At 34.7% G+C, this 26,993-nt stretch overlaps 1 protein-coding gene across 2 annotated transcripts in view; it reads right to left on the bottom strand.

Annotated features, from left to right (window-relative positions):
- Osi23 (DUF1676 domain-containing protein Osi23) overlaps positions 1 to 17,297 on the bottom strand; it is a 64,260-nt gene extending 46,963 nt beyond the window's left edge. For both annotated transcript variants that reach the window (XM_069502238.1, XM_034973982.2), the window contains exon 1: positions 17,248 to 17,297. The gene's annotated coding sequence lies outside the window, so the exon portion shown is untranslated. The remainder of the gene's footprint in view (positions 1 to 17,247) is intronic.
- Between the last annotated feature and the right edge of the window lie 9,696 nt (positions 17,298 to 26,993).

Here is a 26,993-nt window from a genome sequence, read left to right as displayed (position 1 = left end):
TTACGCGGAAGTTCCTCTTAATATATTAAGCTTTTTAATGAGGAACTTGATGTGGCATACTTAAGAATGCACATAATGAAATAAATGGAGATGTAATGAAGTACGAAACGGTGGTGTAAACGCAATTAAGCCTTCTTGTAGTTTAATTTGGTGGAGTGTTCCAAAATATATTTTTTGTGGCATAGGCCCACAACTTCGTCCATGTTAGTTAAAAAAACAATTTTTAGGGTTCTTTAATCTTTACCTCAAAATGAAAAAAGGAACCGGTCAAGTGCGAGTCAGGCTCACGCATCGAGGCTTCCGTACTCGAATATTTTTTTCGACATTTTGCACGACAGGTAAATCAAAAACTATTATGCATAAAATATAAAATAAAAAGATCTGTTTTAGAATGTACAGGTAAAGTCCTTTCTTAGAATACCCCACTTGGTTATCTTACTTTGATAATTGAAAATACTAATTATTTGTTAATTTTAATTTTTTTGAGATGTAAACACAAATTCACGGTTTCCGGATACTTGTGCTATAAGACCTACCTATCTGCCAATTTTCATGATTCTAGGTCAACGGGAAGTACTCTGTAGGTTTTCTTGACAGACACGACAGACGAACAGACAGACAGACGACGAAGTGATTCTATAAGGATTCCTTTTTTCTTTTTGAGGCACGGAACCCTAAAAATTTAAAATCCCACAATCAAAACAGTACGATGGTGATTGCTTGAAGAGATATCCATAAGTTTTTGTGATGGGAATAGATAGATGCATAATATTACAAGTCATAATTATTAAGTAAGCGATTAGTAAGCGATAAATAATAATAATCTTTGAAAATTTAGACATCTCATCTTAAATTGTTTGCGCGGCATTTCAAAGGTAATGATAAACATCAATGCTGTAATCTTTGAACTTAACCTATAGATAAGTGCACGTAACACCCGAGTATCTATGAGTATACAATATATCCTCTTTTGGATCAGTAGGTATCCTCGTTGTTTTTGACTCAACGGGCGCACGTCCACACTCCACAGCTGGACATGCGTCACTTGAAGGTACATACTTCCACAGGTCATATTATGCCACTTGCACAGATCATGCAGCGTGTGTAAGTATAAAATACATATTAGTAGGTACTGTGGACGCTCAGCTTCTTAATTATTTTCTAAATAGATTATTATTATGTATGTATAAAAATTTTACCTTTTTTTTAATAGATATAGCGAGGAAACGAGCAGGCGGGTCACCTGATGTTAAGTGATTACCGCCGCCCATGAACATTTGCAGCACCAGAGGAGCCGCCGATGCGTTGCCGGCCTTTTAGGAATTTGTTGGTCCACCCCTTGAATAACCCCATGTTATAACATCTATGTATAACCCTATGTACCTGTAAGAAATGTCGCAATTTTGGACATTTTATTTTTAGCTATAAACTTGTGCTTACCTATTTTATAAAATTATCTATTAATAGTTTAAATTATACAAGACGAATTTAAATAAAGGCCATAATTTCTATGGGTAGGTATACTTTATGATATTTTTATGGTAATATAATTTACTACTTAATCTGATTCAACATTCACAGTGGAACCTTTTTGTAAATGGCGATAGAATATTAGCTAACGATATTTTTCTTGTTCATAATCACAAGATAGAGAAATTGTATTTTCTTATTGTTTCATAAGAAAGAAATACAAAGAAACCCTACAAGAGAGAGCGGCAGTAGTCGTTTATCGGTTGGTAATGATGATAAACAGGAGAACAAAAAAGCGGACACAAAAAAAAACAGTTATTACCGAAGTTTGGCTCCAGCATGTCTCATCCTGATCTCAGAGCTCTTAAACTATGATTTTCAACGTACTATAAAATCTATAAATATCCCACTTAAGCAATAACATGTCACAAAACATGAATAAACGTCGTAAAATTCCAAATAAAGCTTGTACTAAAAGCATTTGGTTAATGGAAGTTTTGTTTGAGCAAAAAAATCCAAACAGATTTAACAGATTAGCAACCTTATGCTGATTTGATACAAAAAGTTGGAAATAATCTCAATCAGGAAGAGACCGGCAAAACACTGGCTTGTGTAATAAATCTGTCACTCAACATTTATTGGAGATTTTTATCTCTACAAACCAATAAAAAGCTTTTAATTGATGAATTAGAAAAAAATACTTCAAGGTCCAGTACTGTAAATTATAGTAGGTACATCTTAAATGTGTACCACTGCATCTGCATTTTATAGCAAAAAAGTGAGGAAAAATTTAAAGCTCGATCGATTAAATCGATCTGGAAATTCAAATATCTCGAAGTTATAAAGAAGACTCATACAACACAACACTTATTTGCAATAGAGTATTTTTTTAAAGTAGAAATTAGAATTTTATGTTAGGTTAGGTACTTCATAATTATTAGGTAACGCGCTTCTATTTTATAGCCACTTACCATCCACGATCCATAAGATTGCATTTAAGGGTTACAAGAAAAAAATATTCGTAAGCTTTAATTGATTAGGTACACAGTGACCATGAAGTAGGTACATAGGCGAAGTCACAGGCATCCTTTTATTTTTACATTATTAAGTGCCCATCTTGACCTATCGACATATTTGGCGAATTTTTTACTTTTTGCTGTGAACGCAAAAAGTGCTCGTTTGTGTTTTTTAAAACTTAAGATCTGATGATAATGTTGTCTTGTTTTTTTACACTATTAATCCATTTATATCCGTATTTACATGCTTAGTACCTACTGATGATAATATAGAATGAAAGGTTTAAGAATCAATAGCGATGTATCTGATTACAAACTCTGATTGACTCAATTTTTTGCCATTCAATGTCATATTTCATCTAATAACAGGCATAATTTGTGTTCTAAATCCGTTTTTAACCCCGGTTGTTATTGTAAGCTTTAGACACTAACGTATTTATTCATCAATATAGAATCTAAGTAACCTATAAAGCATATTTGCAATTTTTTCCAGATTGAGACATTTGATTTGACTCTCGAATACTTTGCCGTTTTATATTTTATCTACACCCATGCTTTAAATCCTCTATAAAAGATTCCGAAACAGTTAGCTTATTGCCAACCTTTAAAACACCCAATATCTTAATAACCATTAAAGCATCCAAACGAGTATTATAATGTTGTACTGAATTTCATTATAACAGTCCTGTAAAAAAGAGACAGCGCTATACTGCTCGCATAACGAGACAGATTTTACTCTGCTTAGCCTCGTGTGATAAACCGACTTTCGTGTTTTAATGCCCCTCTTTATACAACAGTAGCATAAATAACTATTTAATAGACACAATGCTTATATTTTCACGCATTCATGATGGGCAACTTTTTGTGATAACTGCAATCTTCAATATTAATATCAATTATTCAAAGTTTTATCTTAAAATTGGCGTAAGATTCTTTTCTAATATGTTCTTCGTTGTCCATGTGGTCTTCTAGTCATATTATATTTCCTTGGATTATGTGTAGGTGTTCTAGCTTTGGTGTTTTTATTGTTTTAAGAATTTCAAGATGCATAAAAACTTAATTACCCATCTGATCTATGTTATGCGGAACACAATATAAAGTTTCGACAGTTAAAATTATTCCTGGTCTTTTTTATGTCTGTTATTATTTAAATCGTAAACTAAATCACGATGTACACTATAAAGTATCAAAGAACCTAAATAAATTAGCCAGAATTTTTTTTGCACAAAATGGCCTGTTGCGGAAATAGTTAATCCTGCGTAGTCATTTATCATATCAACTGATATAATTGAAACTAATCATAATATTAAACCAAAAAAAATCCTCTTCATTAACGAAACAAAATTCAATGCATCTAAAAATTTAAACTTTGGCATAGAATTTTTCCATTATAGAGAAGATTGCGATCAACAAAAATATTATAAACCTCTTGAAAATTTAACTGACATTAGTAGGTAAGTATTAATTTAATTTCACTCTTGTATAAGACGCTATGTGTCCCAAAGACACGTTTTGGATGTTCAAAAAATCAAGTAATGGCCTCAAAAACTACAAATTTCTTTATTTATTTTTAATATTATAAAAATTATTCTTTAGTGAACTATGAGACCAACTCACGATTGGCACATTTGGCTCGATACAAAAAAACGCGAAGTTTCCCCAAAATACGCATTTTTTACCCGACCATTAGGAGAAAAACCAGTTTTATTCGATTGATATAAAACCAATTTCAATAAAATTTCGTATTTACGTTAAACGTTTACTACACTAAGGCATTTCGGTATTATTAAATGGTAATAGAGCACAGAATTTTAAATACTTATAAGTAAATATTTTTATAAAAAGCGTGCAACAAATTTGCACTCGGGTGGCCCATACTTTTCCATACATTTCGCGTTTGTGATCCCATTTGGCGAGCGATGGAATAAATCTAAAGCAAATAGTAAACCCCAAGACATTTGTTGACTGATGTTTTTCTTTTACTGATTTTTCACTGATACAATAAGCTACTACTATCACACGACGTTGTAACTTATACTGATTAATTTTATATAATAAATGTTCTCAATTTGAATCTTGGTACAATCGGGGTGAAGACAAAATATTTGAATAGTCTCATAAAAATGTGGATGTAAATAAAGAGATTATATTATGGAATATTATAAGTATAGATAACAGAAACGCATCATTTGTTCGAAGCTAGTTCATATTATAGGCCCGGACTGCCTACGTGTAGGTAATAAACAAAACCAACCACGCCATATTGGCTCATAGATAAGATTTTATTGTTAAATTTTGACTATAATTTATTTCAAAAAATAGATGACTCAGATCAAATGACATCATTTACTTTTTTACTATCTCGTTTAATAGATATAGAACGTGTCCATAGAAACTGTTAAAAAGCTAATGAATTATTGAAATTGCGCTTGAACTATTGACCTAGGCACGGCAAATCTTAAAGCGTACTATCCACTGAAAGATATGTGTGATACTAAGCAAAGCTATATCAACAAGTTAGCGGGCGCGAATTGAATGCAACTATCAGGAATAAAGGCGTGGAGTGACTGAAATGGAGTTCAATGAATTATGGATGGATAATAATAAAAATTATGCGTTTGAATTCCTAAATATTATTTAACAATCAGTATTTTCTCAGTCCTCGTAGCTTATTGCAGTAGGTAATGTGCAGCATCTGGATCAAAAAGTTAGGATTCGAAGTTTAATGATGAAGTCAACACGTCATCTTGGTAGGTACCTACAATATCAATTCACCATCAACAGTTCCTAAATCCCCGCAGCTTTGGATTACAGTACCCTGCAGTATCAGGACTGAGGAATGGGTACCTAAAATTTAAGAATTGCGTCCAAAAATTTTTATGGAACTATCTCGCCAAATATTGAGTAAAAAAAAATCACATCGGTCCAGAAATTTTGAAAAAATCGGTGTATCTATACCAACATAGAAAAAAAATAAACACTGGGTCGAATTATTGAGAACCTCCCCCTTTTTGGAAGTGAGTTTAAAATTATTACATCCATAATAAGTTTTGACATTATACTTTAAAATAAAGCATAGCACTCACACTTTTAATAACAGCAGTGTAAAGAAGTCTTTATTTATGGTATGAAAACCAAAACAGGGAATGAGTCATCCCCTTAAATTATTCGGTAGGGAGTATCACTTTTAGTGAATCACCCTTTTAATCTTAAAATAAGAATAAAGTTATTTGTTAACTTTGTCGTAGCTAACTATGGGGTGTGGCTGCATATAAAAAGAAAACTAAATGAAAGTACTGTATGAAAATGCCGTAAGAAAAATTCAATACGTTAAAAATATATACAGTACGCGACCAAAAGTGATGAACATCGATCTTTAGAAGGAGACAGCAGATTTGTAGAGCACTCTCTCGGTCGTTGAGGCCGACAAAGATTAAATGTCATTCTAAAGGCCGATGTTCATCACTTTCGGCCGCGTGCTGTAGGTACATGTGAATTGAAATAAAGTCATGAAAATACCATGAAATATTCCATTTTCTTGTCTTGTCAATATTAATTACTTGTCAGCGTATCGAAATTATCGAAGAAAGATTTTTTCGATCAGGTTTATAATAAGGCTTGAAACATTACCGACACGGTCGATCGTCGCTGCCTGCGGTAGGTATCGCCTCGTCGAAGGTTAACAAGGTGGTAAATTAAACTTTAATACAAAAATACATAAAATATTATTATTATTTATTATAGTTCCATAAAAAGAATGATCAAATGGTTAAATAATATCTAATAGTTAAATACTATTATTATGAAAACATCTCTCTCCTTTTTTTTTTGTTCTCTATTAAAGCTCATATAATTATTATGGTCTGTTAACATAATATTATAGAGTTTTAAAAATTAACAATAACAGCTACTTAAATACTAATCGAATTATTTATATATTGAACATTTAGCAAATTGAGACTAATCTTGAATTAGTCCAGACGCAAGCTAATGATAGGTCAGCCGCTTCTTATTTTATTTTAATTTATGTAAAATGCAGCATAGGCATGCATAAAATTTTTTTTTGGAATACTTTTTTAAAATTAAGGCTTTGCTAATTATTACTCAACTTAACACTAACTTTTACACCTATGTATGTTAAACATGTTTTTTGCAAACTCATCAAATTAATCCGTTACAGTCCGTTGAAGTGTGTGGTATGGTAAATCTTCCACTGTAACGTGACCGTCTAATTATATTAATAACAAATCTCCAATAAAAAGATGATACGACACACCTGAACTCAGATAAAAATATCGTCCGAGATTTATTACACTTTGTCCGTTATTAATTAGAGAGGTCAACAATCTGTTTATTACAAACGCTTACAACTTCGATGTGGACAAAAATTTTATTTGAAACCAGACCCATTTGATCGGTAAATGATGTTTCTTCGTGACTTTACCGCATAAAAAGTAACCCCAAATTTCATAATTAGATTTTGTCATTTAAGCACTTCATTTATTTGTCCGAGTTATAAAAATATAGGTTGATATTTGCAAGATCATGTCCGTGAACACGAGTATGATGAAAATCATGTCTAATGCTCATGTCCGAGCCCACCATGAGAGCTCTGCACTCAAAATAATTGTAGACGAGTATAAGTAGAGACAGATTACGTAGGTAGTATCTATGCCTGGGACACACGATTCAGCTAAGTAGGACTATTTTTAAGAAAAAGGTTAGTCGCCATATTATTCAACTGGGCTGGGCAACGTTCGGCAGATTCCATGATAATGATTTGCAAGAGAGCAGTGTTTGTAAAAATCACAAAAAAAAATAGAAAATTAGCAAATCTTATGCGATCGTTCTTAATGTAAAATTTTACACTTTTGCTATGTTTTTTATTTCCTTGAGTGTTCGTGTCTAAAACTAACTGTTCCTTGGCGAGTAATCCACATTAAAATTCGGCAAACACATCCAAAGTTAGGCAAAGCTGCAAATTTATTACGTTATTTGATAGCCTGTCTAACGGTATTAGGCACGACAACGATTAGTTTAAAGGAGCCGTAATTATCTAGTTTACGATTCATTAATAAATCGTATTATAAACTTTTGTTAGACTTGACAGTAAATTAACATTTGTGCGAAATATAGTGGCGCTATCATATTGTTTTTGTTTTGCATACGCGACTGCTCGCGGGTTCGCTGTTGTGGAAATTCTGAAAAATGTGGCCTTAATTCTTATCTATATCAATAAAAGGAAAAGTTGACTGGACGGATCGGGCTAAAATTGGGCATGCAGGTAGCTATTACGACTTAGACATCTGCTAAGAAAGGATTTTTGAAAACTGAAATATCTACTCGTGTGACTCAACCCCTTAGGGGGTAAAATAGGGGTTTGAAATTTGCTTAGCTAGTCTATCTAGTCTAGCTTGTCTAGTAATAAGCTAGTTTACATCATAAAGGGAACCTTTGTGCGAAATTTTAGGTTTCTAGGTTCAACGGCTAGGCGTTGATGAGTCAGTCAATGAATCAACTGACCTTTCTTTATTTAGGTAAGTACGTACTTATATTTAAATGAATCACGCAGTTTTATACAGGTAGGCTATTAGACGGACGGACAGCTGAGGCTTAGTAAGAGGGTCCCGTTGGCACTCTTCGGGTACGGAACTTTAAAAACGGTTAAATACAGGGGCCATGAAAAGCTAACAGACAGACTGACAGACAGACACACTACAGATATAATAAGTCCTGACATTATGCTGAGCTGTAGGTACACCCATTTGGGATGGTGTCACAGATGAAAACGTTACATTTGTATGCTTGTTTTTATCTGAGGCACTAACAACAAATAATGATTTTAAGCTTATTTCGTGGTTTAACGACATATTTTAATGTAGATAACGGGTACATACTACATACCACGATTATGGCATTTTTATTTGTCGATATTTCAACCCAACTGCACGGTGCAATTAATCGTCGTATGGCCGTTATCTACATTAACAACAAATAAATCACAGAAATAAATGCATTTTCATTATTTATTTATTTCTTTCTTTCTTTCTAGTGAATTATTAATAGATACTTCCTAATTCCATTAAATATCTTAAGAAAAGATTTTTGGAGTCACACTGAGCGAAGCCGGAATGAATAAACTAATACATTCTGAATGATTGCCATAAATGATAAAAGGTACAGCTAAAAACTGCTGAGATTTTGAATCTGGAGACTTTTATAAGAATACTAGCTGATGCCCGTGACTTCGTCTGCGTGGAATTAGGTTTTATAAAAATCCCGTGGGAACTCTTTTATTTTCCGGGATAAAAAGTAGCCTATGTCACTCTGCAGGTCTTTATCTATACCCATTCAAATCACGTCAATCCGTTGCACCGTTGCGACGTGATTGAAGGACAGAATAACAAACCAACAAACCAATAAACCAATAAACCAACAAACCAACAAACAAACACACTTTCGCATTTATAATAAGGGTACTGATACCTACCCACGACTAAATTCTGAAATACCACCCTCACGAAGCCCCGGGCTATTCAGCTAATTATTAGGGAATTTTTTTATTTTTTATTTTTATTCAGATTCAAGTTAGCCCTTGACTGCAATCTCACCTGATGGTAAGTGACGATGCAGTCTAAGGTGGGAGCGGGCTAACCTGGAAGGAGTATGGCAGTTTTTATTAAACCCATACACCTTTGGTTTCTACACGGCATCGTACCGGAACGCTAAATCGCTTGGCGGCACGGCACGGCTTTGCCGGTAGGGTGGTAACTAGCCACGGCCGAGGCCTCCCACCAGACCAGACCAGAAATTAAGAAATTATAAAATTCCAAATCCCTGCCAGGAATCGAACCAAAAAAAAAAATTGAACGTCCTCAGAACTGAAACGTACAACGACCTGCGTTCTGTTTTTCATATTTTTTACTGTTTGGCCATCAATTTCTGACAACTCAGCGCGTTTCAACCTCAATAATATGGAAATTAAAGAAAATATTTACTTTACCAAAATGTTAACAAGAGTCAAAGGCGTTATTACATTATGCTGTGAATAATTATTTTCCGTATGCGGTTCTGTGTAGTTGACGCATATAGCACCGTGGAAACAAATAAAAGTGAACAAAACAAACCACTTACATTACTTGCTGTCTACTTTTTGTCACTTTGTTCATAAGAAAAGTTAAATGGCATCTACTTGGGTAATTTTTAGGTTTTTTGAAAAACAAGTATGTGTCTATATTTCGAAGTTTTTTTAATGAGGAAAAAGGCACATTTTGTTCTTTTTTTCATTCTCACCTATAGAGGCAAGGAATATTATAATCTAAATAGAGCCTCAATAGCTCAACCGGTAAAGGAGTGGACTGAAAACCGAATGGTCGACGGTTCAAACCCCGCCCGTTGCACTATTGTCGTACCTACTCCTAGCACAAGCTTCATGCTTAGTTGGAGAGGAAATGGGAATATTAGTCATTTAACATGGCTAATGATCTTTTTTAAAAAAAAATATATATATAAAACGAAAAGGTGACTGACTGACTGAACTATCACCGCATAGCTCAAACTACTGGACAGATCGGCTGAAATTTGGCATGCAGATAGCTATTATGACGTAGACGTCCGCTAAGAAAGGATTTTTAAAAATTCAACCCCTAAGAGCGTAAAACAGGGGTTTGAAATTTGTCCAGGCGGACGAAGTCGCGAGCATAAGCTAGTGACAGTAAAAAATTGCAGCAGACTAGCCAAGCCGTACTTGTTATTTGGTTATTTACAGAAACCCGTAGGTTTCAAGGAGGTGCTTGTTAAAAGATGTTAATAATCTGGTTTTTCTGCCTTCCCTGACTATCTGCCAATTGGAGCGCAATGAGTTGTCATTGAATTAGCACACCCTATTTTTTAGCGTATCTAATATTTCGTAGGTACTTACCTAATATTTCCCATTTTTCTATAAGAGCAGGTTTCAGTAACTTTTGCCACTTTTCATCATTGTTATTGCTATATAATTATTATATTATTATTGCTTCATTTATTCAATAACGTTATGATCAGTATAATAATTTGATCATACATTTTTGTAGCTGTATAATTTTTCCCCGAAAAGAAAAGCTTGTCTTTTTCTTCATCGATTGCCACAATTACTTTATCACATTAACAAAATATAATTTATAATGTTTAATTTAAACTCAATGATAGACCCAATGAATTATAGCTTTGATACAGCTGTTTTAAATAGAAAAAACCATTGATGTGTAAAAAATATTATTTACGATTAACATATTTGATTATTTCACAAATTAATAAATTATATTATGAACGGTTATATTGACCTTCAATTCATTACAGTTTTAGGGTTCCGTAGCCGAATGGCAAAAAACGGAACCCTTATAGATTCGTCATGTCTGTCTGTCTGTCTATCTGTTTGTCCGTCCGTATGTCACAGCCACTTTTCTCCGAAACTAAAAGAGCTATACTGTTGAAACTTGGTAAGTAGATGTATTATGTGAACCGCATTAAGATTTTACACAAAAATAGAAAAAAAGCAATAATTTTTGGGGTTCCCCATACTTATAACTGAAACTCAATTTTTTCTTCATCAAACCCATACGTGTACCTGCCCCACACATATGCGTTTGATGAAAAAATAGGTCTTCAAAAATGACATTGAGGTTTCTAATATCATTTTATTCTAAACTGAATAGTTTGCGCGAGAGACACTTCCAAAGTAGTAAAATGTGTGCCCCCCCCCCCCCCTGTAACTTCTAAAATAAGAGAGTGATAAAACTAAAAAAATATATGATATACATGCAACCATGCAAACTTTCACCAAATTTGGTTTGAACGAGATCTGGTAAGTAGTTTTTCATAATAATAATTGGTCCGATTGTAGCGGGTGATCTCTTGAACTACTAAACGGATTTTAAAAATTCTGTCACCAGTACAAATCCACATTATTCCTAAGTGGCATAGGCTATATTTTATTTTAAAAAATAGAGATCCCTTCGAAATTTTTAATATGCTACCCGTGCAAAGCCAAACTTCACCTTATATACTTAACTAGCGACCCGCCCGGTCGCTAGTTAAGTATATAAGGTGAAGTTTGTAAGTTGGGATGTAAAAAGCTTGTGAATAATAAAATGAAATATTTACTGTAAGACAAGTTGTGCCGGCATTGATTACAAGTTAGCAAAATATAATAAATGTCAATGATAACGGTGACAGTAGACCAAAATGTTAAGGTCTTTGGTCAAAAGTTCAGTGTGTCGGATATCCATCCATAAAAAGGCGAGAATCAATTAATCAACGCTTGCGGTGCTTTTATTAATACCGTACCTACCCATAAGTCAGCGTAAGGTCGTAATAATAATATATAAATATATATAATATATAATAGAATAGAGATAGGATAGAATAATATATAATAGGATAGTCCGCCGATTTCTCAACCTGTCGCCCTGACCCCCGGCCGTTTGGTCTCCCCTGCCGGGGTGTAATCCTCCGCCCGGTACAAATATGTATTTATGTAAAGTGTATGTAAGTTTATCTATATTGATATATGTAAGTGTATTATATTTCTTTGTGGCTTTTATATATGTATATATGTATGTGTGAGAGTAGATATAGGTATATCCGTATAATAATAATGCTATTATCTTCTAAACGAGCTTATGCCCGCGACTTCGTCCGCATGGACACAAATTTCAAACTCCTATTTTACCCTAAGGGGGTTGGGGATTGAATTTTCAAATATCCTTTCTTAGCGTGTTTGTGAAATTTCAGCTCGATCCGTCCAGTAGTTTGAGCTATGCGTTGATAGATCAGTTAGTCTGCTGGTCAGTCAGTCAGTCAGCTTTTCCTTTTAACAGATAACAAAATGACTGATTTTGTACGGAAACCTTAAAGTTTAAATATTTTAAAATGTTTTGTAGTTTATAAAATATTTTGTCGTAAATCAGGGAGAGAAAATACAAGATTTTTAAAAAAAAATATAGGTACATAAAAAAAGATAGTTAAGTAGGTACCATCTTTTTATGAGTGTATATTTTTTGACGTACCTATGTCGTTAAAGATTGAGTCATAAAGATTCATTAGAATTAAAAATTACAAGAACCTGTTAAAAAAAAGCCGGTTAGGTAGCTATAGGATACTGTTAATGAACTTTGATGAGATGAAATTTTAATTAATAATAATTTATACCAAACAATGCTTTGATTTATAACATTTTTATCATCATTAAAGAGTCTAGTTTGGTGAGAAAAAGAATGACGAAATATACATGGTCGTAATATACATAAAGGGTGTAACCAGAACGCTGGCAAAAACGAAGACAGGTGATTGACGCTAGAGGTCACCGAACGTTGCGCAAGTAGGTCACTTGGATTCAATGCCGCGTCGTAGGCGGGGCATTGACCCGTGTTTTGCGCGCTATATTGGATTGGCTTGTGTTTAGGTAGTATAACAATAACGCTAAGTTTTTGCTAGCGTTCTGGTTACACCCTGTATTTATACCCAGAACGAACCTCTATCGCGCTTCTATGCGTCATCAAAAGCGTTTTCAATTAGTGGCAGTGTTGATTGCTATTATTAGCTGGAGTTTTGCCTAACAACAGCATAATATTATTATCTATCTATATGTATAAAAGGAAATAAATAATAATATAAAGGAAAAGTTGACTGACTGACTGATCTATCAACGCACACCTCAAACCACTGGATGGATCGGGCTGAAATTTTGCATGCAGATAGCTATTACGACGTAAACATCCGTTAAGAAAGTATTTTTAAAAATTCAACCCCTAAGACGGCAAAATAGGGGTTCGAAATTTGTGTAGTCCACGCGGACGAAGTCGTCCGTTCACTATAACTTTTCCCCTGACGCCACCATTGCAAATCACACAATAATAAACCCTAAGTTCTAAGGAATAAAGCAAACAAAGCAATAGTTTTAAATACATATCAATTACGCAATTTTTGATATGTATTTAAAATTATTTAGTAATTTCCTTGAAGTGTAGGTAAACACTAAAAAATTATAAAAAATAAAGCAATAGTGCCAACATGACGTCAGGGGAAAAGTTATAGTGAACGGACTGTGGTAATAATGTGTACTGACTACTGACGCAGTTAGTTTGTAAAAAAAAACTGGACCAACTTATTTACTAAGCCTGTATTAGCGTGAAATTGGTGTTTTTCGTTTTGTGACGTCTTTGACAAGTTTTTAGTTTCTTATCCATACTCTGTAATAGTATTATTGTGAGTCCGTGTTTGGTTAGTAGGTACAGTACGATTCAAACTTAAATGCGTCTGCGTGAAGTTGCGAGACGTGCGCTGTTACCCTCCCCGCTGCCCCGGACACCCAAAATGTGTGTGGTGCGCAACGTCGTGCGCAAACTTCAGGGGCGCATTTACGTTTGAATCGTACTGTACTTAGGTGATTTGGGTTCAATACCTACTTTAAATATTGTAAGAATAAGTTTCGAACGATATAAAGAAGTGTAAAACAAGTCATTCTTTAAAAAAATTGTAAGAAAGGCTGTTTTATTGAGTACTCAATTACGAGAAAAGTTAGGAATTTTTCAGACGCAGTCTTCTTAAAGGCTTACAAAGCAAAATAAAGCTAACTGAGGTTGATATTTTATAAAGCGCACTTTGATTTTGCTGAGACTTAAGAAACTGTTAAAATAGACAGCGTTATATCGCTGGCATAAATATGTCTCACTTTAATTAAAATTACTAAGGGTGAGATCTATAGAGCGCACTCTGACTTTGCTAAGTCTTGAGATAGAGTTAAAACGAGACAGAGCTTTATCTCCCACATAAATCTGTCTCGTTTTAACTCAATCTTAAGTCTGAGCAAAGTCAAAGTACGCTATATAGATCTCAGCCTAAGTACTACAATATACTTACATGCATATTTAATACTAGCTGATGCCCGCGACTTCGTACGTGTGGATTTAGGTTTTAAAAATCCCGTGGAAACTCATCAATTTTCCGGGATAAAAAGTAGCCTTTGTCCTTCCTCGGGATATAAGCTAACTCTGTACCAAATTTCATCAAAATCGGTTGAACGGTTGGGCCGTGAAAAGCTAGCAGACAGACAAACAGACAGACACAGACAGACACACTTTCGCATTTATAATATTAGTATGGAAGTATGGATATTTAGCGTTTAAGTATGGATTATACTTTAAAGAAATGAAAGTTTGTGCTAGACCTAAGAATAAGAAAAAAGTTACACGTGCTCGAAGTAAATCGCTATTTGTTCTTCAGTACATAGTGCTGTAGTTCTAATTGGTTCTATTTACCTTAGGGTAGTCTGGCATCGACGACGCAGTACCGCGCGGACTCCTTCATATCTATACTCTATCAGCGGAGTGAAGTTAGTATAGCGCTCTCTCTGTTACGTAATCCCGTACAAATGATAGGGACAAAAATATCAGTGGGCTTAACCACTGATATTCAACAACCAATTCAATTGAGATTCAACCAATCAAAGACAATTCAGTGAAGATTTTTAAGTCGTTCTTAAATCCCGTGGGAACGCTTTGATTTTCCAGAATAAAAAGTAGCCTATCTCTGTCTCTTGGATGGATGCTGTCATTGTATCTTTCGTCAAAATCAGTTAAGCACACTGATCTCGAAACCACTCGCGCAAAAAGGTATCAAACATACAAACAAACTCAAACTTTCATATTTATAATCTTAGTAGGTATGGATACTACAAATAAAACATTATAATATTAAGGCTAAAATAAATACATGAATAAAATAATGGTAAACTTCTACATTATTATACCTACGAGTTTCTATTATAAAATTTATTAATATTTGCGTATACATTAACCCGAAGGTTATATCTGTTTGCGAAGACGCGTCGATTGCAAATAAATTCTCGCCTTTAAAGAATTTTACTAGACAGCTTTCATTATTATAACTTACTTAAAAATCATTGGACGCACATTGTAAATTTATTTGCATTGCCCATAATTGTGGAATTCATTACAAGCTGTTTTGACTTACGAAAATAAAACCTGGGATAGAAGACAGTTTTTTATTGCATCTTACAAAGCTAGATACCACTATTTTTTTCAATTACTTATTACAGCATAAGCTTGCTCTTGACGACACTCATAATGCAATATTGAGGTCTAAAAAGATACTTTTCGCCTTGAAAGTTTAAGCTATACGTGACAGGAAACGCAGACACTTGAAATGAGTTCCAAACCTTAGGAGTTTGTTGAGCCAACACATTTACCGCTACTAGAAGTCATTCAGAGGCTCTAATTAATAAACATGATAGTAGGGTTACGTTGATCTGTCTAATTTATACACATGGTGAACAAATCACTGCCCCTCTAGTTACTAAATAGCAACAGCGATAACAGTCAGATTTATCTCAACCCACCTATCACATAAGTTTAAATGAAAATAACACTAGGGCTTTCAAAAAGATGTGCCTCAAAATCTCGTGATAAATATAAAATATGTCAGAAAATGAAATGGGGCCGATTCTCTTGTACACAATCTCTAATGTGTACTAAAGTAACAGGTCTAAATCTAGTGCTATCCTTTTCCACAAGCAAAATTATGAAAGGGATAGCAATAGATTTAGGCGTGTCATTTTAGTTAAGTTTAAGAGATTGGGTAAAACGGAATTAGCTACAATGTGGCTGTAAACTGTAATAACTCGCAGCGGCAAAAATAACGTGTGTGAATTTACCTTTATTTTAAAATTATCAACTTCGCAGTTGTTAATTTACGCTTACTTATAAAAAATAATAATTTCAGTAATGTGTATGTAAATATTGAGAATTTTTGATGTTGTCAAAATATATTTTAAGCTACGATGAAAACCATAAAATTAATTGCAAGAGAGGTTTTCAATTAAGGTACACCCTTTTTGTTCATATTAGCTTTGCCACGACTTCGTCAGCGTGAAAAATCCCACGTATGACGTAGCCTAGATCATTTCTTGTATAACCCTCTATCTATGTAAGTGCTTTCAATTTTCTCTTCCCTTCTCCTTAAAATTTCCCAGAATGCTGAAATATCTATTCCCTTATCTTTAAACAAGAGCTTAAATACTAAGATTCAAGTATGTAACTTGAAAAATGACAAACTTTCATCCCCCTTTTCTTTCCTCCTTCCATTATCCTTTTTAGCCCCGTTGGAAGTTGAATTTACAAAACCGTGAAACAATACGTGTTTCACGATTTTAGAAATTCATTTTCCATCATTTTTCAACTGATAGCCAATTTTCACGAATCTTCAAAACTGAACTCATCAAATTTTAAAATCCCTATTTTACCCCTTAGGCGTTAACTTTTTTTATGTTTCTTAGCAGATGCCTACGTTATAAAATCTGAATGAGCATACCTACCAAATTTGAGCCTGGTCCGTTCAGCACTTTGATAGTCAGTCAGCCACCTTTTCCTTTTACTTATTTAGAATCTTTTATCCGCTATTTTGTCTGTCTGAAACATCCAGTAGAAACATTTTATTTACTTTTTTCGATACCAATATTTTTGTTAAAGGAATTTTGGCCTGCTAAAATTATTTCCCCCTAAAGTAAAGTGCATGCTAGGAGTAGGTACGATAATAGAATATGGGGTTTAAACCATTTTGAATAAAACCGCTCCTTAAACATTGAGGTTTCTAAAATAAATAATTATTCCATTGTCTGTAAGATATTAATTTCTACGAAAAACCTAAAATCTTCTGTGTGGTCCTTACTAGCCCGAAATAAGCAAAGTAAAAACGTGTTACTCACATAACTTGAAACACAATTCACGAAACACGTCCTAAGTACATAAACTCAGACTGTTTGGCTTGACATCACTGTGTTATGTAATACTGAGCAAATAAGGTGCATGATATTAAACTGAAAGGCTTACCATGGACTACAAAAATATATACTCGTAATATTATATTATGTAAATGAAAAACGAGTTGAGTAACCCCGGCTTCCCATGGATGATTAAGACCCGGTATCCATTTGGACAAAGCGAAGTGGAGCGGAGATGTGTTGGGACACGAATCAACCATCGACAGATGACTTTTTTTTAAATTTATAGACTAGCGCTTGGCTGCAATCAGACCTGGTGGCAAGCGATGATGCAGCCTAAGATGGAGCGCGCTTGCCTAGAAGATGCCTATTATATGACTTAAAAAAACTATCACGACATTTATCAATATTTTGATTGGTCTGCTAAAATTTATCTTTGCCTATCGCTGCATTGATGCATCCCGGGCCTTATGACTATAAGAAAGCTAAGTTCACTTGGTTACGCAATCCGATATATCCTCATTAGATGGAGATATAAGAGGTAAGAATTTGAGAGGCGAGAGAGAAAAGAATGTTTGTTAAACTTTAGACCAGTGCTATTAAAAAATATATATATTCAGCTCGCAGCTGAATATATATATATTTTTTAATAGAGATAGCGAGCAAACGAGCAGGCGGGTCACCTGATGTTAAGTGATTACCGCCGCCCATAAACATTTGCAGCACCAGCAATATGACTTTATTGTGTCGAAGTAAGAGTTGCTATTTATTTAACAGTCTTTGCGGAGTGAGCCTTCTAAGGAACCGTCCCTGAGTATCTTTTGTTGACAGTATATTATTATTTAATTATATAATCAGGTATTCTAATAACATCAAACCATAATACTAACCTTATTTGAAACTTTACGTTAGTACTACTTAATAATATATACGGTACCCACCTTATAATAAATTACATAACAGAAAGACAAGCTATCTCATGTAAAAAACATAAAATTAGCAAAAAAGTGTGAATTACAATAGAAAACACCGCGTTAATAGATAAGTACCTACATTGTTTACAAAGTATGGAAACTCGATAGAATACAAAATCACTTGATTTATAGTGATTTCATTGACAAACAATGTAATTAAATGACTGTTGAGATGTTAACAACTCTATCGGATAATTCAGTAATGACAATGACACGGATGAGAAATGATCTACATAATAATATTTACCAGTCTATTTTTAACCGACTTCCAAAAAGGAGGTGGTTCTCAATTTGGCTCGTTTTTTTTAACGTAAACCGATTTTTTCGAATTACCGTTTTGCTAATTATTTTTTAAAGTCAAAATCAATTTCACATGAATAGTGTATCATTATAGGAACACTCCTCATGGCCAATGGTTTTTGTAAGAGTTTGCAAAAACATCTCTGGTACTGTGGTGAGCACTGAGTACTGTGGTTTATACCTTAAATTAGAGATTGTTGGGTTCGATTCCCGGTAGGGGCAATTCAAGATATTTTTTTCACTCATCATCATCACCACTAGGTGAGATCGCATTCAAGGGCTGTACCTACGTATTATATCTTTGAATGAAGCGACTCATATAATTGTGATAGAACTTCACATAAGTAAGTTCGTTTAATCATCAACCATAAGCTGTTCCAATGCCCACTTCATTAGTTACAACATTCAGCACATTTTACTGTATAACGACAATATTTTTCCTTCGTTCCTCGGAAATTGCATAAAAAAGTCAATCGACCCTTTTCTGTCCCCACGCCAGCAATTTTCAACAAGAAATTGCTGTACAATTATTAAAAATTTAATTTATAAAATTGAATTGAATTGGATCAGCAGATTTTAGAGCCTCAATAGCTCAATCGGTAAAGGGTGGACTGAAAACCGAAAGTTCGACGGTTCAAACCCCGCCCGTTGCACTATTGTCGTACGTACTCCTAGCACAAGCTTGACGCTTAGTTGGAGAGGAAAGGCGAATATTAGTCATTTAACATGGCTAATATTATTTTTATTTAAAAAAAAAAACTAGTTACACTAATATTATACATACAAAAGCTTGTGTGTATGTGTGGGTGTATGTTTGTTACTCTTTGACGCAAAAATTACTAGAAAGATTTGGCTGAAATTTGGAATGTAGATAGATTTCACCCTGGATTAACACATAGGCTACTTTTATACCGGAAAATCATAGAGTTCCCGGGGTATTCTAAAAAAACTAAAATCCACGTGGACGAAGTCGCGGGCATCAGCTACTAGTTAATTAAACAAAAGGCGATGAAATTTATATGATTCACATTGTTCTATGTGAAGAAAGCATTTTCTATGTAATGGATTGTAAAGAAAACGAACAAACCTATGGGAAGCAAGTTCATGAGAAAATTGCCAAGTAGTAAGCTTTGATTTCAATTTTTTTTTGATAAAGAATATTAGCCATGCTAATCAGGACTAATATTCCCCTTTTCCCTCCAACTAAGCTTAAAGCTTGTGCTAGGAGTAGGTACGACAATAGTGCAACGGGTGGGGTTTGAACCGCCGACCTTTCGGAATTCAGTCCACTCCTCGACCTTTGAGCTATTGAGGCAATTCAACATGCTGACGGTGTGGATGGTAGTAAAAGAATAACTACATTTCATTTACAAGAAGTAAGTACAAAAAGTAAGGAAGTTCGAGGTACAGAAGTATACAAAAACTAGCTTATGCTCGCGACTTCGTCCGCGAGGACTACACAGATTTCAAACCCCTAGGTATATAACCACCTTAGGGGTTGAATTTCCAAAAATCCTTTCTTAGCGGACTGCGTCATAATAGCTATCTGCATGCCAAATTTCAGCCCGATCCGTCCAGTAGTTTGAGCTGTGCGTTGATAGATCAGTCAGTCAGTCAGTCTGTCAGTGTCGGTCACCTTTTCATTTTATATATTTAAATGCCAAAGGAATTTCATATCAAAACTGAAATCCAATCACGTCTGGGTTATTCTATAAGAATAATGGTCCCTGATTAATATGCAAAATAGTACGTGCTTTGCAGTAAAAGACATGTAATACCTATCTAAGCATAAAATCTGTGACATGAAGCGGCGCCATCATATTGTGGCGCCACGGCTGGGAATCTATAGACTGAACTAAAGAAATCTGTAATAGCCTAGTGGTTAGAACGTCTGCCTCCTAATCCAAGGTCAGGGATTCGATCCCGGGCACGCACCTCTAACTTTTTGGAGTGCGGTTTAAGTAATTAAATACCACTTGCTTTGACGGTGAAGGGAAACATCGTGAGAGTTCTCCAAAATGTTCTCAAAGGTGTGTGAAGTCTGCCAATACGCACTTGGCCAGCTTAGTAGACTATGGCTGTGCTCTGTAGTGAGCCGGCGATGGGTTAATCATAATGATGAAAGAAAGCCGACATGTAATTGAAACATCGTTGTTTATTTAGATCTCCTATTAAATAATAAAGATTTTTATCCTAGACATATTTACCTAGAACAGGTATAACATGATTTCATCTCTGTTTCCCACATTTAGAACCTTCTTTCTTTCCGAATTTACTGAGATAATTAATCTCTAAATAAAAAAGATAATTCTCTTATTTTTATTATAATATTATGATAAAAAATAAATTTCTTGGGTACCTTTTTTACAAAGAAAGATTTTAGTTTAAGTATTTAAAAGCTTTGCAGTTTCTCATTTATTTAAGGCTATACGGATGTTTTCAGTTTTATAATTTTCTTTATTTTGTGCAATATTATGTCATTTTAATTTTTTTTTCACTTATACCGAAATATATTATTATTATCATCATCGATGCTACAGCCCTTCTCGATCGATTGTTAATTGCGGAATTTCAAAGCGTACCAAACTTGACGCATGTTTCTGAGCATGATGTCAAAGTCCTTTTTTTCGTTTATCTGGTTGTGATTCGTATTATCTGTCTGGAAATACTCAGATTGTACTGTCACGATTTTTTAACCGAAATATAAATAAATAAAATTTTCTGCTCCTTAATAAAATTTAAAGTCTTTTCACGCCAATTTTGTATGTTCATTCTTCTTAAATGGACTGTCATGCATAACAATTTTATCAATATTAGTAACATGGGTATCGACCTTCATCGTCCGGAAGTTGTTTGAGGTTTGGTTTACGATCAATTCAGTCCACGCAGCCCGTTATCCGAGAATCTGAATGTAAAATGAAGTTCCCTTAATGACAATCCTTTACCCTTTTCGTGATAATTTCGTCGTTTGCCTGCATTTATGTATTTGATACGAGATCCGTTAGATGCATAGACTTTTATATTATTCGTATGGACATGGCTATTGAACAAACTAAATGGCACCGACTTAGTGGTGCTTTAGCACCAATGCGACCTCAGTGACGTCTGGATTTCAAACGGGTCGTTTATTAGTATCTAAGAGGTGGCGCTGATTTATTTGGTTCCTAAACCGTGAAAATTTTTGTTCGGTTGACCATATCTTGTCATTTATATCGATGGTTAGATGACTTTAATGTTTATCATGTTTGCTTAAAATTATTATTATTTTAGTGTATTGATAAGAAATGCAGATTTTTGTACGAATCTGTTTGTACCTGTGAAACATTTTTGTATTAAGAACAGAGAGAAAGATTTTTGACGTATAAAAAATCTTTCTCTCTCTGTTCGAATAGTCTCACTTATTGCTGAGGGTCGTGATCTTTGACACAGATTACCTTTTCACGTATGATGTTCTTCCATTTGGAAATGGCCTTGGAATGGGGGAAAACAATGTAATCGAACCAGAGTTACCGACATAGCTCAACGAATTGTACGTGCCTCAATAGCTCAACCGGTATAGGAGTGGACTGAAAACCGAAAGGTCGACGGTTCAAACCCCGCCTGTTGCACTATTGTCGTACCTACTCCTAGCACAAGCCTGACGCTTAATTGGACAGGAAAGGGGAATATTAGTCATTTAACATGGCTAATATTCTTTATAAAAAAAAAGAAAAAATTAGCCAGCTGAAGTGGCAGTGGGCAGGCCACTTCTACCGATGGCCGCTGGGGCAGACGTGTTCTGGAGTGGAGACCGCGTATCAGCTAACGCAGTGTGGGACGACCTCCAACCCGCTGGACTGCCAACCTCAAGAAGGTAGCGAGAAGTGGGTGGATGAGGAAGGCAGAGGAGTGTAGTGGCGCGCTCTTGGGAAGGCCTATGTCCAGCAGTGGATGCATACAGGCTGATTGATTGATTGATCTATTTGGACCAAAGTAAAAGTATAAAATTGCATGGTTCAAAGTATTAGGTACTTCATGTATCAAAATCAGAGATTTATCTGCTACAGTTTTTTTGGCGATATCAAACTTTTGCAATACAATCAATGCATAGGCAGTTCCTCTGGTGCTGCAGATGTTCATGAGCGGCGGTAATCACTTAACATTAGATGACCCGCTACATGCTCATTTGCTTGCTATTTTTATTTTAAAAAAAAATATATTGTAGTTTTCTCAGCTGTTTTGGCAATTTAAAAAGTTTATCTGTGTAATATTATTCTTAATCAAGTTATCACAGGCTACCCGTTCTCAAGCAAAGCCACTAAATATACCGTCTTAACGAACGGATAAGATTATTATTTTTATAGGTAGGTACGTGTTGGTAATGATTTTCCTTATATTTAATTTGCATTTTTTTCATTGCAATGCAAGTTTTTTGCCTCACTAATCCTAGCAATTATACTATACTCGCCTTATTTATTTTATAATTGTGTGAAAATATTTAATTAAGGTTTGTTTACTTTTGTAGCTAATGTGTAATCATAAGATATTGTAGTGATGCTGTGCTGTAAATAGCTCACGATCTTACGCTTTTAACTCTTCCTTCAATCTTTACTCCAATTTGCCTTACTTTATCTACCTAATCTTGCGTTCTTCTTCTCGCGTCGGTCCCTCAATTTTGAGGATCATGGCTCCCTTACAATTTCACCTTCTTCACGATGTTGCGCCATTTTTCCCTGTAAAGGAGGTACGGAAAGCATTGCAAAAGGGTGTGACCGCTTCTCGAATCTGATCGGATCAATGTCTCAGGCTTCGTCCGCGGGGTCTCTTTCCTCCGATCTTGCGTTACTCTTATCTATTTCTTTAATTTACGGTCCGGAAGTATATTAGCACGTGATGTTATTGATGAAGGTTGTTTTTAGTAAATAAGGAAAAACAAACCCTCTGCCTACATACTATGAAATTTTATTACAAAGGTTAGCAATCGATGCAAATGTGATATTCTATAAATAAATCTAAATAAGATTATCTATTTCTAGAAAGAATCAGAAACAAGTATCCCAAACTGGGCTATCACTCGGCTTCATTCACCTGAAAGCTGTAAGTAGGTTGCCTGGAAGAGATCACTTTAGTGATAAGGTCGCCCTTTCTTTTTTTAGTGTATCTTGTATTCTTACTCTCTGTACTTTTGGTAACAAAGTTGTTTTAAATTAAATTGAGTTAAAGCTAGGTCAATCTATAATCTATTTAGATCTGCGAGGTGATTCGATAACTCAGCTCATTTGACATCTATCCATTGAAAGTTTGCTTCGCAATATTATTTTGTATCTTTCATTGAAGTAGCAATGTAGAACCAACCAATGTCAAATGTGTTTTGGTGGCTTTCATATAGTAAGGGTCCCAGAGTGAGCGAATCGCCCACTGCTTATTGTGTCAGTGAACCAAAAAGAGGATCTGAGTCGGCAAACCTAGAAGCTGCCTGATGATCATACCTGATGTTCTGCGCTGCTTCACGCCAATCGGCTCTTCTGAGCTCTTAGCTGTGTATTTAAGTTTGACTATTCGATTTTCGATTTGTTTTTAATTCCTTTAGGTACAAGTTAGCCCTGATTGCAATCTCACGTTTTAGTTGCAGTTTAATCTCATTAGATTATGATCTAAGTACCGATTCCACCAACGTAAAATTGGTCTTATCAGAGAGTAATTTTGATATTTTGGCAGGTTTTCAGTACAAAAAATGTCATTATGCTCAATTTATTCCACGATCAAACGTCACTCGACGTTGGTAAAATCGGCACTTAATGTCTACTAAATATGTATAAAAAATAAATTCTTAAAGCGAGTGAATTTTTAGTCCATTTTTCCTTCTTGAACTGGAAGACCGACTTTTATCAAACTTTTACCGACCCTAATAAAGTTATCAATATTGTGTTATCTTTTCCTGTATTAGTGGACATTTATGGGTGCTACGTTCAAAATCATAAGCGTAAATTAATTTAAACATTTTGTTATCACTTAAAAAACAAATAGCTATAAGTTGGTAAAATCTTTCAACATTCAGCTATTCTTATTCTTTTGAAGTAGATTTTTTTTCCGCATAGGATACAGTGCGACAAGGCTCTCTTGGCACTTGAATGACATTGACATGGGGGCACTGTTGGAGAACAAACGGAACAAACGCTTAGAATATTCAAACAAGAACAAAGGGGGCACTTGACGGCAACGTTAGTTCCGATTTTCGTCACGCGCCAAGATAGCCTTGTCGCACTGTAGACTGCGCATTGGGGCGATTTTATGATCGTCAATGTAAATGTCAAAAAACGTCAACTTTATAATTTAATTATGTGCCTAGTTGGTGCCTAGTTAAGTTATTGTTGACTAAACCATCAATTCCGTTTCTGAACTGTAGGATAACAATTATTATTACATAAAAACATTGTCACAAAGTATTTGTACCGCGGGAATGTATCATGTAGGACTGTAGTATTTCATTCCTCCTATAACCTTCTTCATCCTTAATGTTCGAAGTACGAGACTTACAAAGTTGCTATCTGCAATTTATCTCAACACTTAATAAAATATTCGCTTACTAAAATGGAATACGAGGCTTTAAACTTATAACTCTTTTGAAAACTCAGCTGCTGAAAATTCAAACGAAGCACATGGCATTTTTAAAACTTTTTGGTGTTTAATAAGACCCAGTCATTTAACTAAATATATAACAAGAAAAGATGTCTCACTGACTGCCTTTTTACCCCCTTGGGGCTTGAATTTTCAAAAATCCTTTTTTAGCGGATGTGTACGTCATAATAGTTATCTAAATTTCAGCCCGATCCGTTCAGTAGTTTGAGCTGTGCGTTGATAGATCAGTCAGTCAGCCAGTCAGTCAGCTTTTCCTTTTGTATGTAACTAGGTGATGCCTGCGGCTTCGTCCGCGTGAGTTTCGATATTTTAAACTCCCGTGGAAACTCTTTGATTTTCCGGGATAAAAAGTAGCCTATATCCTTCCCCGGGATGCAAGCTATCTCTGTACCAAATTTAGTCAAAATTGGTTAAACGGATGGGCCGTGAAAAGCTAGCAGACAGACAGACAGACAGACGGACAGACAGACACACTTTCGCATTTATAATATTAGTATGTATATAGATATATAGATTAACATCCAGTTTTGTTTGACTTGTATGAAAGCTTGTGGAGAAATGTATCTACTGGATTTATACGTCAACTCATCGGCATCATTTACGTTAAAATAGCGGCATATTTTACCCAACATGTTCCACGTTTTACCATCGGAAACTAGCACTGGCAACTAGAATTTGTGAAAGAGTTTCATAGAGTAAGGTGCTGAAAATGAAAAAATAAAGCACAATTTAAGAATGTTTATTTTTTCTTTCTTCTTCCATTATGACAGTGAACACTGTTGTAATAAGTAATGCTTGCTTTTGGAAATCACTTACTAAGTTATCATTTTCGGCTGTATAGATTTCGCAATATACACAGATCATAAAAATGTCACTTCAGAGGTGGACGGCAGCCAAGATAATTCCTGATTGCATCATGCATACACGTATATGCGTACATACATTTTCACTTTTTATTGATCGAGTTAAGTGCACGCATCGAAGCTTATAAACAGTGTTCTGAGGACACTAAGAGGGAAAATAGTCTTATATCTAAGCGATAATGTGTGTTTCTTGTTCAAATTTGTTTATTAATAATTGTTTTCTTTTATATAGCATAGAGAGATAAGTCTGTTTTTAAATGCTGTCTAGTTGAATGATACGATTATAATACAGTCTCTATGTCACTCATAACTGTTAAATTGTGCATTTTATACGAAGCTTGGACAAAGTTTTCAAGGTATGTATGTATTTATTGAAGTTTTCTAAACAACTTATTGTTATCATAGCAAACTGTTTACAAGAATCTGAACGAAATAATCCTGTAAGGGTTCCTTTTTTCCTTTTGATGTACGGAACCCTAAAAACTACCTCCAAATCGAGTACGCGGCTATAATAGGCTACAATACCCACATTTGCGTTCTTAATCTTTTCTCGGATGTTCTAAGTTCGAGTCTAGAGCCGGTTGCTGCTATTATGTAAAAAAGAGCACAACAACGATTTATTTTTAAAAATAAACTAATTTGCCTAACCATAACTAATCCACCAAGCAAATGAACGTCAGACCCATTATATTTTTTGACACGGGTAATTAGAATGTAACATAGAGATAAGGAATGTAATCATTCAATTTGCAATAGGTATTTTTAATTGGTATACGCATCGGTTATACGTAAATTATTGTCATTTGATTTAGGAATATTCTGTCAGAGATCTAGATACTAACTAGTAACTGATGCTCGCGACTTCGTACGCGTGGATTTAAGTTTTAAAAATCCCGTGGGAACGCTTTGATTTTCCGGAATAGAAAGTAGTCTATGTCACTCTCCAGGTAATAATTAAACCCATGCAAAAAATGAC

Source organism: Maniola hyperantus, chromosome 12 (assembly GCF_902806685.2).
Source record: "Maniola hyperantus chromosome 12, iAphHyp1.2, whole genome shotgun sequence".
Taxonomy (NCBI): Eukaryota; Metazoa; Arthropoda; class Insecta; order Lepidoptera; family Nymphalidae; genus Maniola; species Maniola hyperantus.
This window is presented reverse-complemented; position numbering and strand designations above follow the sequence as displayed.